Source organism: Canis lupus, chromosome Y, assembly GCF_048164855.1.
Source record: "Canis lupus baileyi chromosome Y, mCanLup2.hap1, whole genome shotgun sequence".
Taxonomy (NCBI): Eukaryota; Metazoa; Chordata; class Mammalia; order Carnivora; family Canidae; genus Canis; species Canis lupus.
The window spans coordinates 4,239,401-4,251,368 of NC_132877.1; the positions used below are offsets into that span (position 1 = coordinate 4,239,401).

General features: G+C 49.4%; 1 protein-coding gene and 1 long non-coding RNA gene across 2 annotated transcripts in view; both read right to left on the minus strand.

Moving 5' to 3' along the window:
- LOC140629094 (pseudouridine-5'-phosphatase) overlaps window positions 1-11,968 on the minus strand; it is a 79,525-nt gene that overhangs the window by 25,468 nt on the left and 42,089 nt on the right. The gene's annotated exons all lie outside the window — the stretch shown is intronic.
- On the minus strand, window positions 9,510-11,826 carry LOC140629095 (uncharacterized). Its single transcript, XR_012026978.1, has 3 exons — window positions 11,688-11,826; window positions 9,755-11,281; window positions 9,510-9,662 (listed from the first exon to the last, which is right to left on the minus strand). It is a non-coding gene; the product is annotated as an uncharacterized lncRNA (long non-coding RNA).

The window sequence follows — 11,968 nt, forward strand, 5'->3', positions numbered from 1 at the left end:
TTAGATCAAATGGACAGACTTTTTGAAAGAGACAAAGCTCACTCAAGAAGACAGTAATAATCCCAACAGCCTTATACCTAGTAAGGCATTTGTAGTTAAAAGACTTTTTCGTATCTGGGATTGGATGGCCTCATTGGTGAACTTAGCACACACCTGAGAAAGAAACACCACCAATTCTGAGCAAACTTTTCAGAACACAGGAGGGAACATGCCCCAGCTCATTTCACAGGACCAGGTATTTCTCTGATATGAGAGCTGGACAAAAGGCAGACAAGAAAACCAGACACCCGTATATCACCTCAATACCGTCACACCTAAGACAGTTTCAGCTGTCGCTAGTCTTCCACGTCATCAGTTTCCATGCAGTTTGAATACATGAGTTGAAAGTATGAAGATGCCAAAACACTCAATGAGGTTGCAACAACCATTGATTAATATCATGGATTAAATCAATTAGCTAAATTTCAATTAGAAACCTTTACTTAACTGGCAGGTGGCAGGAAAGAACGCTTATAATAAAAATACAGCCAATAACAAAACTTTGTCTGGATATAGTAATTAAAGGTGAGTCTTGTTAACCGTGAAAAAAAAAAAAACTGCCACTTGTTCTACGATTAAAAATGGGCTCACCCGGGAACAGCAGAGAATCACAATCCAGCATGAGCGAGCTACAGCAAAACCACAGGCAGGTCCAACAAACAATAGACGGGGGCATTATTTTACGGAGAAGGAGTGAGGAAGTTGGACACGTTTTTGTGGACAAACGTGCACCGGAGAAAATTTAGAGTCCAGAATGATGACGGTTTCTCACGGGTTGACTTGCAGGGGTGGCAGGTTTCTGGGAGGAAAGGCAGGGTACATGTCTCCCCGCGGGGGCCTCTAAGTGATGACTGTTTCATGTTAAGGATTCTCCTGTTCACGCTGTAATTGATCATTCTGTGATTGACACTGAGTGGGACTGCTTCACCCACCAGCCTTCCCTTCTAGTATCCTGCATGCACTTCAGGGAGCTTTCTCCCTATATATGTTCCCGGTCTCAAAATGATATGAATTTAAAATAAGATTTTCAAATTACTAAATTACACTAGAATAAACCAACATTTAAAAAAAATGGACCGCATTTAAACACCCTGCTCTCTGTAAAACCCACAGGAAAAGACAGTTTTGCTGAAAATATTCTTTTGTGCTACCATTTTTTTTAAAAATTCAAACACAGTTCCTATCACGTTAGCTAATCTCGTGAACATTTCCAGCTCTGGGAATGTTTTGTAATGTTCCTGATGTAACAGTACAGAAATATGCATAAACAAGTGCACAGCAACAAACCTCTACGGCAGGGAACATACTCAGAATCTGTACAGATAGGAGAATGGGTCACAAATGGTTCTGCAGGACTGTTTTTAAATGATACTGAGCGTCCTGAACGTGGTTGAGACGAGAGTGAACGTGACCCAAGGGAAGGATGTGACCACAGTCCTCGGGTGGGACATTAGGCAAACAGGCATCCTCTTGATGCTCAATGTTATCACCCAACAAATCGCAATGATCAGCATTCCTCGTGGAGCTGCTCCAGGGGAGTGCAAGTACACGGTCACGCACGTAAAATCACCTGGGTGACTACTTGACCGGCGTGACCGTAAGATCTGTATAAACGTTGGCCATTGTCTGATCATCAGGCAAAACTTGAAGATATCATCACTAAGAAATCATTTGAGTCTCTGGAGATATAGCTGGCTGACTCCTTAAAAAAAAAAAAACAAAAACAAAAACAAAAAAAAAAACCCCAAAACTCCCGTATCCTTTAACTACTGTACACCACCTTTCTCTTACCAGTCCCTGCCCCTGAGAAGTAAAAGACTAAAAATGAAAGTGGAGTTCTGTCCTGCAGGGAAGCTGGTTAATTAAGTATATAAATGAAATCCCGCTAACGGCCTCTGGCCCTTGGTGTGCTTGGGTTGGTGTAAGGGAAGGGCACAGAGACACACGTATTGCTACAAAGAATCAGCTCTCAGAGGATATTCATCTACAGGGAAGAAGTAAGAAATGTGAAGAATCAGCAGTCTTGATAGGAAGAATGCTTTCCTCTTACTTCATCCTAAAGACCTAAGATGGATGAGAGAGAACATGGATGCTGCCGTTAAAATGGATTCGGAAAAGGAGAAATGTAGAAAAGACGGAGCGCTGACGTGAGTTAAGGTATTTCTTTGGCATTCACTCACTGAGCAGATATATCCGCGGACATCCCACTAGCTCAGGCCTTGTGTTTAGCACGTCACCCTAAATGCAAAGACCTATAGTGAGGAGTTAATAATGGGGCAGAGGGGAAACTCCTGCAGAGATGTGCATGCCCCTAGGAACTGTGGTGTGGGCGCGGAGTCTAGGTGTCTCTGGAGTTAGGCCGAGGAAGACAATGGCATGTGCCACTGGGGCCATGCCATGTGGTCAGCTGATGAACACCACCCAGCTACCCAGAGTTAGACACCAGCGCTGTCCTGGGACCAGATATAGTGTATAGGACTCAGCCCAGCCTAGACCGCCTACACCTGCATTCTGGTGACAGCTATGGCCCTTCTTTACCCGACCCACCCGCGGGGAAGGGCCTCTCCTGGAAGGTCGCACAACTGCCTGCTGGGTATGTAGGTGAACACCTTGATCTGATAGATCAAAGCCCTGATCAGGTGTAGTGGGTTGACTGGTGACGCCCAAGAAGATATGTCCAAGTCCTAACCCTAGGTCTAATGACCTTATTTGAAACAAAGGTCTTTGTAGATATGACAAAGGGTCTTAAGAATATGATCGTCCTGGATTTAGGATGGGTCTTAAATGCAATGGCTAGCATTTTAATCTGTCTGGGCTGTTAGTACGCAACCCCCAGGACGGGTGATTTAAAGACAACAGATTTTTATTTCTCGGAGTTCTGGAAGCTGGTAGGCAGGATAAAGGCACCACCGATTCTGAAGCTGGTGAGGCCCCCTTGGCCCACGATGAACAGGTCACTGTGTCTTCACATGGTGGAAGGGGTGGGCTAGTGCTACAGGGTCCGTCTTATAAAGGCAATAATCCCATTCGTCAGGGCTTCACCCTCATGACCTGATCACACCTCCTGACAACCCTACCTCCTAATGCCTTCACACTGGGGGACTAGGGACTCAATCTATGAATTTTGTGGCGGGCACACACATTCAGACCACAGCAACTGTGTCCCCATTAGCCAAGAGGAGAGACAGGGAGACGGCCCTGTGTCCATAGATGCAGAACATGGAGGGATGCAGCCCCGAGTCCATGAATGCCTGGAGTCCTCAGAAGCTGGGAGACACAAGGAAGGATCCTCCACTAAGCTTCAGGAGGACGTATGGTCCCATACAGATGCTCTGCATTCTGGGAGGAAGATGCTCTGGGAATCTCTAGCTACCGACTCCAAGACCCAAAGAGCCTGCAAGGGGCGGTCAGTGCCCTGGGCGTGGAAGGTCCTGGGAGACGGTGGAGCGATGGTTCTCAATAGGGGTATTTTGACACCTGTGCTCACTCAGAGGAGACCGTCGGCAGTGCCTGGACTTAAACTTGACTGGTTTCTAGTCAGTGCGTTGAGATGGAAGGCCCGCAGGCAGTGTTCATAGTCCCCGGGGAGATGAACTCATATGGACTCACACTAAAGCCAGGCCCTTTCACAGCTGGATTCTAATTCCTTCTGCCCTAAGTATGGGGACAGTGATGGAGAGGACCATACATTCTACCCTCGTGCCAGGATGCAGGATTTGAAAGACACGCTCTTCTTAAGTGATGGCAATTCAGGTGACGGGCTCCCCTTCCAAGAAGTGATGTTTCCCTGTGAACGTACCTGAGGAGCACCGAAATCCCCATCAGCCTCACACCGTATTCAAGTGGACATGACAAGGATTGCCTGGTCTACCATTTTACTTAAGGCACTGGTCCTCAAGTCGGGGGGATAGTTTTGCTCCCACCCCTGCTGACAGACATTTGGCAAGGTCTGGAGGGTTTTTTGTTTTGTTCTGTTTTTTTGTTTTTTATTTTTGTTGTGACAACTGAGAAAGGGAATGCTCCTGGCACCTGGTAGGTGGAGACCAAGGATGCTGGCCACTGTCCACCCTACAGTGCACAGGACACCCCACAAGCAGAATGATGCAGACCCAAATGTCACCACTGCTAAGGCTGAGAAGCCCTGCCTTAGCATGAGACTCTGTTCTGGAAACTCTGGCTTCTAAGAGGAACTTGGGCTCTTCCCACATGTCCAGCATCAGAGCAGGCCTGAGGGTACAATAAGAAATAAGAAAGAACAGTCCCGTGTTCCTCTGATCCAGGGTTCATAGCCTCGAGAGGGGTCCACATGCCAGCAAGTCACAGTGTGCTCATGACAATGTTTCATGTCCACCTCCTCTACTTCTCTGTAACTCAACCATTGTCTGAGGTCACACGGACCTGGCGTGAGTCACGCTCTCCCAGCTCCTGCGTGTCTTTCGCTTTTTTCACTCTGAAAGCTGGGTTGTTTATAAAATGGGATGGGGTTGGATATCCTCATCCCATGGTTCCAGGCAAGATGAAGTCACTACTATGGACTGAAGTCCCCCCCGTGAAATTCCCCTGTTAAAGCCCTAAGCCCCAAAGGGGTGGTGCTGGAGATGGGGAGGTGATTGGGGTTCTGTGAGGTCATGAGGTGGAGCCCCCTAATGAGATCAGTGCTCTTATAAAAAGAGGGAGGAAGACAAAAAATAAAATTAAAGTTAAAAAAAAAAAAAAAAAAGAGGAAGACACACCTCACCAGAACCCAGCACGTTGGCACCCACACCTTGGACCTCCAGCTTCTAGAACTGTGAGAAATAAATGTCTGTGACTTACGACGCCCAGTCCATGGTATTTTGGTATGGCAGCCTGAGCTAAGACACAAACCTGAAAACATTAATGCTCAGGCTACACCCTCAAGTCTTGGAAGATGCTGGATACAGTTAGTGTCCTTCTGTTATTAAACTTGGCAGAGGAGGAGAGTTCCCCTCAGTTGTATGCCTCAGACGCAATCCCCAGCTGACCCTCCCACACATCACGTTTGCACGTTGCACCTTGTTACCCCACAGTGAAGCCCACGAGCCAACCAGGCCTACACAGAAGACTCCCAATCAGGTTTCTGGGGTGTACAGAGTTGAAGAGTGTTGTCCCCCAAATTCACGTCTGCCTGGAACCTCAGAATGTGACCTCATTTGGAAATAGGGTCTTTGTAGGTGTAAATGGTTGAAAATCAGGAGATGAAGTCATCTTCGGTTTACAGGGTGAGCCCTAAGTACAACAACCGGTGTCCTTATAAGGAGAAGATGCAGAAATGTGGGGAAGGAGGCCATGTGAAGACAGAGGCAGAGATGGGAGGGATGCGGCCACAAGCCAAGGGAAGCTGGGAGCCCGCAGAAGCTGGACAAGGAAGGAAGGACTCTCTGTCCTAGTGCTGGGTTGGGGCCCAGCTGGGAGCCTTAGCCAAGTGCAAGGTATCATCTGAGGTAGGCCTTTTCCTTGGTGGGCCTTTGCTAGGTTAGTGTTGGCATCTTTGCTGTGAGGTGGCTCATGTCTCTGGAGAAGAGCATTCCAGGATCTTGCTGGTTGTTCAGCTGAAGGGGCCTCAGTGGGCAGATGCCCCCTCATCTTCAATGTTGTCTGCATCCTCCGTGTGTCTTATCAGTGGCCATCTGAAGCCTCTCTGGTTCAGTTCAGAAAAAGAATACTTTGTTCTGGCCAGAGTGGGGGAGGATGGCATCTTGATACAGAAAATGGGGTAGAGGACCCAGGTTTCCAGCTACCCTGCATCCAAGATTTCAACCCGCCCTGCAGTGCTTTTTGCCCTATTTTATCCTGCCTTCGCTGAAACATGCATCCGGCCTGCTGCCTATTCTCAAATGGGAAAATAGTCAAAAGAAGACTGCTTCGTGACACATGAGAAAGATTTGAGATTCAAATGTCAAGAGTCCCCACAGAAAGCTTTGTGGGAGCACAGCCACACTCATTCATATCTCTGCATACTGCTGCTTTCAGCTCAAAAGGTAGAGATAAGCAGTTGACAGGAACACCGTGCATGGTCTACAAAGCCAAAAACACAGAAAAAGTTTGCCTACCTCTGCTCCATAGCAAGCAGATCTCGTGCACGCACCTGAGAAAAAAACAGTTGAAAGGACACGCAAATGAGAGGTAAGTTTCATAGTGAAGGAGGCCAGCCAGGCATTGAGATCTAAGTCCTCTGCCTCTGAGCCAGGGATGCAGGCGAGAAGTATCACAGTTCACAGGGATTCTTCTGGAGACCTTACCAGGGAACTGCCATTTCAGAACAGGAATCCACAGTCCCAGCGCCGTCTTCTAGTCTTCTAGCTTGCACTGAACTAACTACTCGGGAATCACGCTCAAATCACTGGAGCATTAGCAGAGCCAACTGTCCAAACAATGTTGAGGTTAAGTGTCTATAGTACGTACGTATCGTACGCACTGTAAAATATAACGGGGTATCCGGTGGGGAAATGCAGAGCACACAGGTATATCAATGTTTATAAACGTCTAAAGTTCAATTTCTGTGCTGTCGTTAAATCTCATTACGGATGTTGGATAATTTACCATACACGGAATATTTTATTCATCAGAGGTTCACCATTTCAGTGCAACAGGAAAGGAGCATAATTTTTGAATCTGCAAAATATTTTCATCTTGTGAAATTTAGTCTGCATGAATCCCTAATGGGCAAAAATTGTGTATATAAAAATTAAATCACTCCAATACACCAACATGCCGAAAAATCTCCTTATTAAATTGCCCCTTCAATACACTGTGCATGGACAGAGAAAAATCAGTCAAGTAAGATTCACATGACCCAGAGAGTATGTGAGTTGTAAGCAGCTGCACATTATTTTCCGAGATGTGGGACATTCAGAAAATGACCATTTCCAGCAAGTTGGGTAGTTAAGGGACACTTTGATCACATGCACGCATTAGGAGACTCCATTATGCTCGGGAGCCCCGTCCTTACACTAGCAATGACAGGGGTCATTACGGAGGCTCCGCAACGGGTGTGGTTGGCCGTCGGTGCTGAAGGGAGGACGCAAGGGAACACCTGGCAGTCTGTTTTTGGTGTGTCTTCTCACCTGACTGGAGTAACTCGGGCCTTCTAGGTTTGCACGAATTCCAGAAAAACTGCAGAAAACGGGGACACTCTTTTTAAAAATACTTACTGAGTTTTGAGGTTTTCGTCCATCTGTTTTGTTACTATTTGAAGAGAGTGTCCAATTACCGTCGACCATTTGACAACAAGGACGTGGGGGTGCTAAGCCTCTCACAGTTAAAATATGCACCTGTAACTCTGACTGTCCCCAACATTAACTACCAAGAGTCTCCCGATGATAGAAACAGCCAATCAACACATATTTTGTATGTGATATATACTATGTTCTTACAGCATAATAAGCTGGAGAAAAGAAAAAATAATTAAGAAAATTCATAGGGCGTCCTGGGTGGGTCAGCGGTTCAGCACCGCCTTCAGCTCAGGGCATGATCCTGGAGACCTAGGATCGAGTCCCACATCGGGCTCCCTACAGGGAGCCTGCTTCTCACTCTGCCTGTGTCTCTGCCTCTCTCTCCGTGTCGCTCATGAATAAATAAGATCTTTTTTAAAAATTAAGAAAATCATAAAAAACACATTTACAGTACTGTACTGCATTTACAGAAAAACAGCTGCGCCTTAAGTGGCCCCACGTAGGTCAAGGGTAAACCGTGTTTCAAAACACTGACAACTGCGGGTTAAAATTTCCTTCCGCGCCTCTGTTTATTTGATGGAAAGTTGCTTAAAGTGTTAACTTTATTTACTGGGAATCACTTGTAGTGTCCCTGCTTCTAAGGATCTGCAACTACAAAATCAATGTACAAAATACCTATTTAAATCGCCTTTTATTTATAGTCCAGGAGAAAAATATCCCAAGAAATGCAGCTAGCTCAGTGAATCTTTGGGAGTCTCTATGATAGCTCCGAATAGTAAGACAAAACTCTTTAGAGTCACTTAGGCAGCCAAGCAGTGGGCGCGCTAGAAAACCCAGCCTCAACTAGTGCGTCTAGTGCACCGCAGACCAAGCCGCGGAACGCGACGTGCTCCACCCCGGCCGCGTGCTAATGGGCCTCAAGGCCAAGGCCCAGAGCTCACTGCTCTCTTGTCTTCTCTGAAGCTGCGGGCCACCCTCTCGGTGAGACGACACGGGCCCGGCCAGCACAGAAGGCGGCTAAATCTGCACACGATACGAAGAGACAGGTGACCTGGGACTCCAGGGTCTGCACCCGGATGTGCTAAGGGACAGGAAAGGTGAGCACGTGCCAAACAGCTCCCATCCGCAGCAGCTCCTTCTGCCTGCCTCGGGCATCCAAAAATGAGACCCAAACAACAGCAGATCTGTTGTAAAACAACTTTTACTTCACTGTATGGCGGCCGGTGACGCGGCTGTAAGGCCACTGCCGCATGGTCAGGACAGCGGAGCGCGTAGGCCAGGAGCTGTGCATTCTACAGCACGAGTGCCACCCTTGGTAGTCTTGGGGCACGTGACTGGAATCCCGCCGGCCCCGATGGCATCGTCTGTGATATGCAGATGCCACGAGGGACCAGAGGTGGACAGGCATGCACACCTGTGAAAACAGGGAGGACCCGACGCGGGCCGGTCCTCAAGGCTCGCTGGTGACTGTCACTATCACGGATGCTCGCCCACGAGCCACCTGCAGAGCCATGCAGCGTCCTTCTGGGACAGGACAGAGGGAGAGTGTTCTGGGGCCTCTGGGGATGCCCAGGCTCTGTGTTAGTGAGACACACGGACCCCGTAAGTGGCACAGAACCTGCTGATGTCTTCTTCAAACTGCACTCGGCATAAGCCTCATGGGGGTCCTGCAGCAAATGAACATGAGCCTGTAGCTGCTCCGTGCACGCAGGATGCTCTGTGCACCTCGTGTGCCAGGGACATCCTGCATTTAGGGGCTCACGAAGCACAAGCACCTAGCATCCTAGGGAAGTTCTCACTTGCCTCAAATCTGTCTCGTCCTAGAAACACTGTCAACTTAATTCAAATCATTCAGAATTTTCCTACTATGAATCACGTATGTGATTTTCTATACATCTACTTGGACGATTTTATTCCTCCAAGGGGTGCACGAGTGAGTGTGAGTCTGCGTATCCGTCTACCCACACATGCAGAGGTATCGTAAGGTCTGCAAGGACACAGCCTTCCAGGTGGTTAAGGGGTAAGGAACGGTCACGTCCACGGAGCAGGACTCAGCGGGAGGGGCTTCCAGTGTCTACACTCTGCTACTATATGAAGCAAGTGTGTGATTTCCCTCATGACAAAAGCAGTAAAAGGACTGACACAGTGATTGTGGCCTGGGACCATGAAGGGACAGCTTCCATATGAATGACTATGCTTTTCTTCTTTTTTTTTTTTTAAGATTTTATTTATTTATTTATTTATTTATTTATTTATTTATTTATTCATGAGAGACAGAGAGAGAGAGGCAGAGACACAGGCAGAGAGAGAAGCAGGCTCCATGCAGGGAACTCGATGTGGGACTCGATCCCAGGACTCCAGGATCACGCCCTGGACTGAAGGCAGACGTTCAACCGCTGAGCCACCCAGGGATCCCCTATCCTTTTATTCCTATAGAGACACATTCGACACGTGAAAACCCATGCGGAGACTCAGCTTCCATCCTTACAAGCTGCTGGGGAGCACTTTAAGATTGTTTTTACCTGTGTGGTGCGACAGCCTCAAATGTTCAAGGACCAAGTGTTAACGGAGTTGCAGCCCTGGTCTGTCACGTGAGTACTGATTTTTGGCAGCAGCACGGGTCACACTGGGTCTGTGGTCCGCTGAGACCTTCTGGCTCCACCTCAGGTGTGACGTCCTTCTATCCTGGTCCTCCTCCGGCGCACCTGCCCGCTGCCCATCACCAAGGGCCGCACCCAGAGGGACCCCCTGCACCCCAGCATGGGGGACTCAGTGTGGAACAACTCCCATTCAATATCCCAATGGCTTCCCACTGTGGGAAGCAGCAAACAGATGAGCTTGGGAGCACGGACCCTCAGGAACCGAGCTGAAAGGCCTATTATTCCACGAGCACATCCACGAGCAGAGGCCGAGCGTCAAGCTGTCACGGAAGCAAGTGCACTGGCTGCCTGAATCCGCCACGTCCACCACCTTGCATCTGAACGGCCATGCCGTCCCGGCTCACCACCCGGTATCATGTGCTCTCCTCAGGTGACCCCAAGGTCAAGCACAGCCACCGAGCTGCTGCTGCTCCAAGCACAGCGTGCCTTACTTTCATCCACACCCAGTCTGCAATTTCCTTCTGATGTGACCCTGTATGCGTCTGTGGGCTTTCACATGGGCAGACCTGCTTGTCCTCCAAACAGACTACACACCCACCCCGGCCGAAGGGTCCCCCTGAGCACCCACTCGGCACTGGACGGTTGGGAGGGCTACAAGATAAGGCACGAGAGCTGCAGGACGGCACCCAGGAACCGAGTGCCTTCGGGCCTAGCTGGGGGATGAGAGCACGAGCCACAACGGAGGGGGGCTGTGCACACCCCTGCTGACGGCCTCAGACGAGTAAGGCCGTAAGAAGCACAGGAGGAGGAAAGGAGGGAAAGAACAGGCACACACGGAGCATCAGACGTCAGGACGCAGGAGGAGCTGGCCTGGCACACGAGGAGGAAGGGACTCGGCAGACAGGGGACGACGTGCCCAAGTCTCGGACAGCTTGCATTGTTCCATGAAGCTGAGCAGAGATGGAGGAGAACATGAGTGCCTTGTGAGCCCCCCGTGAGGTCCGGATGCTGCCTGGGGAAGGCCCCCCCTGCACGCCCCAGTTTATGTGCTGGAGCAAGACTCCACCATGGAAACATACCTCCAGTTTCCAGCGGGGGCGGGGGCGGGGGCCTGACCCCAAGAGCACTCGGAGAGCCCAGCGGAAGAGTGGGGACTGATCTGCCCCCCGTACCACACACACACACGCCAACCCCACAGGCCACACACCTGCTAGCTCCCCTCCTCAGCCGCCTGTCCCTGCGGAGGAGCCCTGGACGCCACAGCCCTCGCTGTCCAGTGAACCGGGGCCCCAGCTCATCATCTGCGCTCTGCCCCCCTGCAGGGATGTCCTCAGGAGCAAGGAGGAAGGGGTGCCCACGGGGAGGGAGCGGTGCAGAGCCGACCACAGGGCCCACGCCGGGCTTGTCACACTCCTCCGACTCGGCCCGGAGGCCATGTCTTGGGGTCTCCTTGTGAAATGCACAGAACAGAACAGGGAAGCCTTCTGGAGGATTCCATACCATAGGAGGTACCTCTAAGCCAAGTGACACTTGGAAAATTATGCCAACTACATTATTTTATCAAACTCCAAGAACCTGAGGATGAAGGAATCTGTCGAAGCCAAAATATAGCTTACTGACACCTTTCATGGGGAATGATTTTTAAAAGGTTTTCCTAAAATGCCAAGTCAAGGACTTTCCTAGTGGACTGCAAGATGCACTTCAACTTGTGAACCCATACAACCTGTGAAAACCCCAGAAAAGTTAAAACTGATGAGCCATTTTGTCTCTTTTTCTATATTTTTTGGCACAATTCAAAAGAGCTCTGTTTTCATAAAATAACCAAACCGTGCACTAACTCAGGGCTCACATTTACCTACTAAGTCATGTGGAAAACACCTCCAGAGTGTCTGTACTGAGGAGGCGCATGGCCATTGTGGAGGAGAGAGGCTTCCTTTAAGACACAGTCCAGCTGATGTCAGAGGGATTCTGGTCAGGTCTGCCTCTGTGTTGAGCCCCATGGGACAGTCCTATCCTGCAGGCAGTAAAGGACACAGCCCTAAATCACACCTGCAGCCTACTGCCCCCCGTGATGGGCCCAGAGAGGGACATACCCCTGCATCATAACAGGGGGAGCTGCTGCCCCTGGTGATGGGC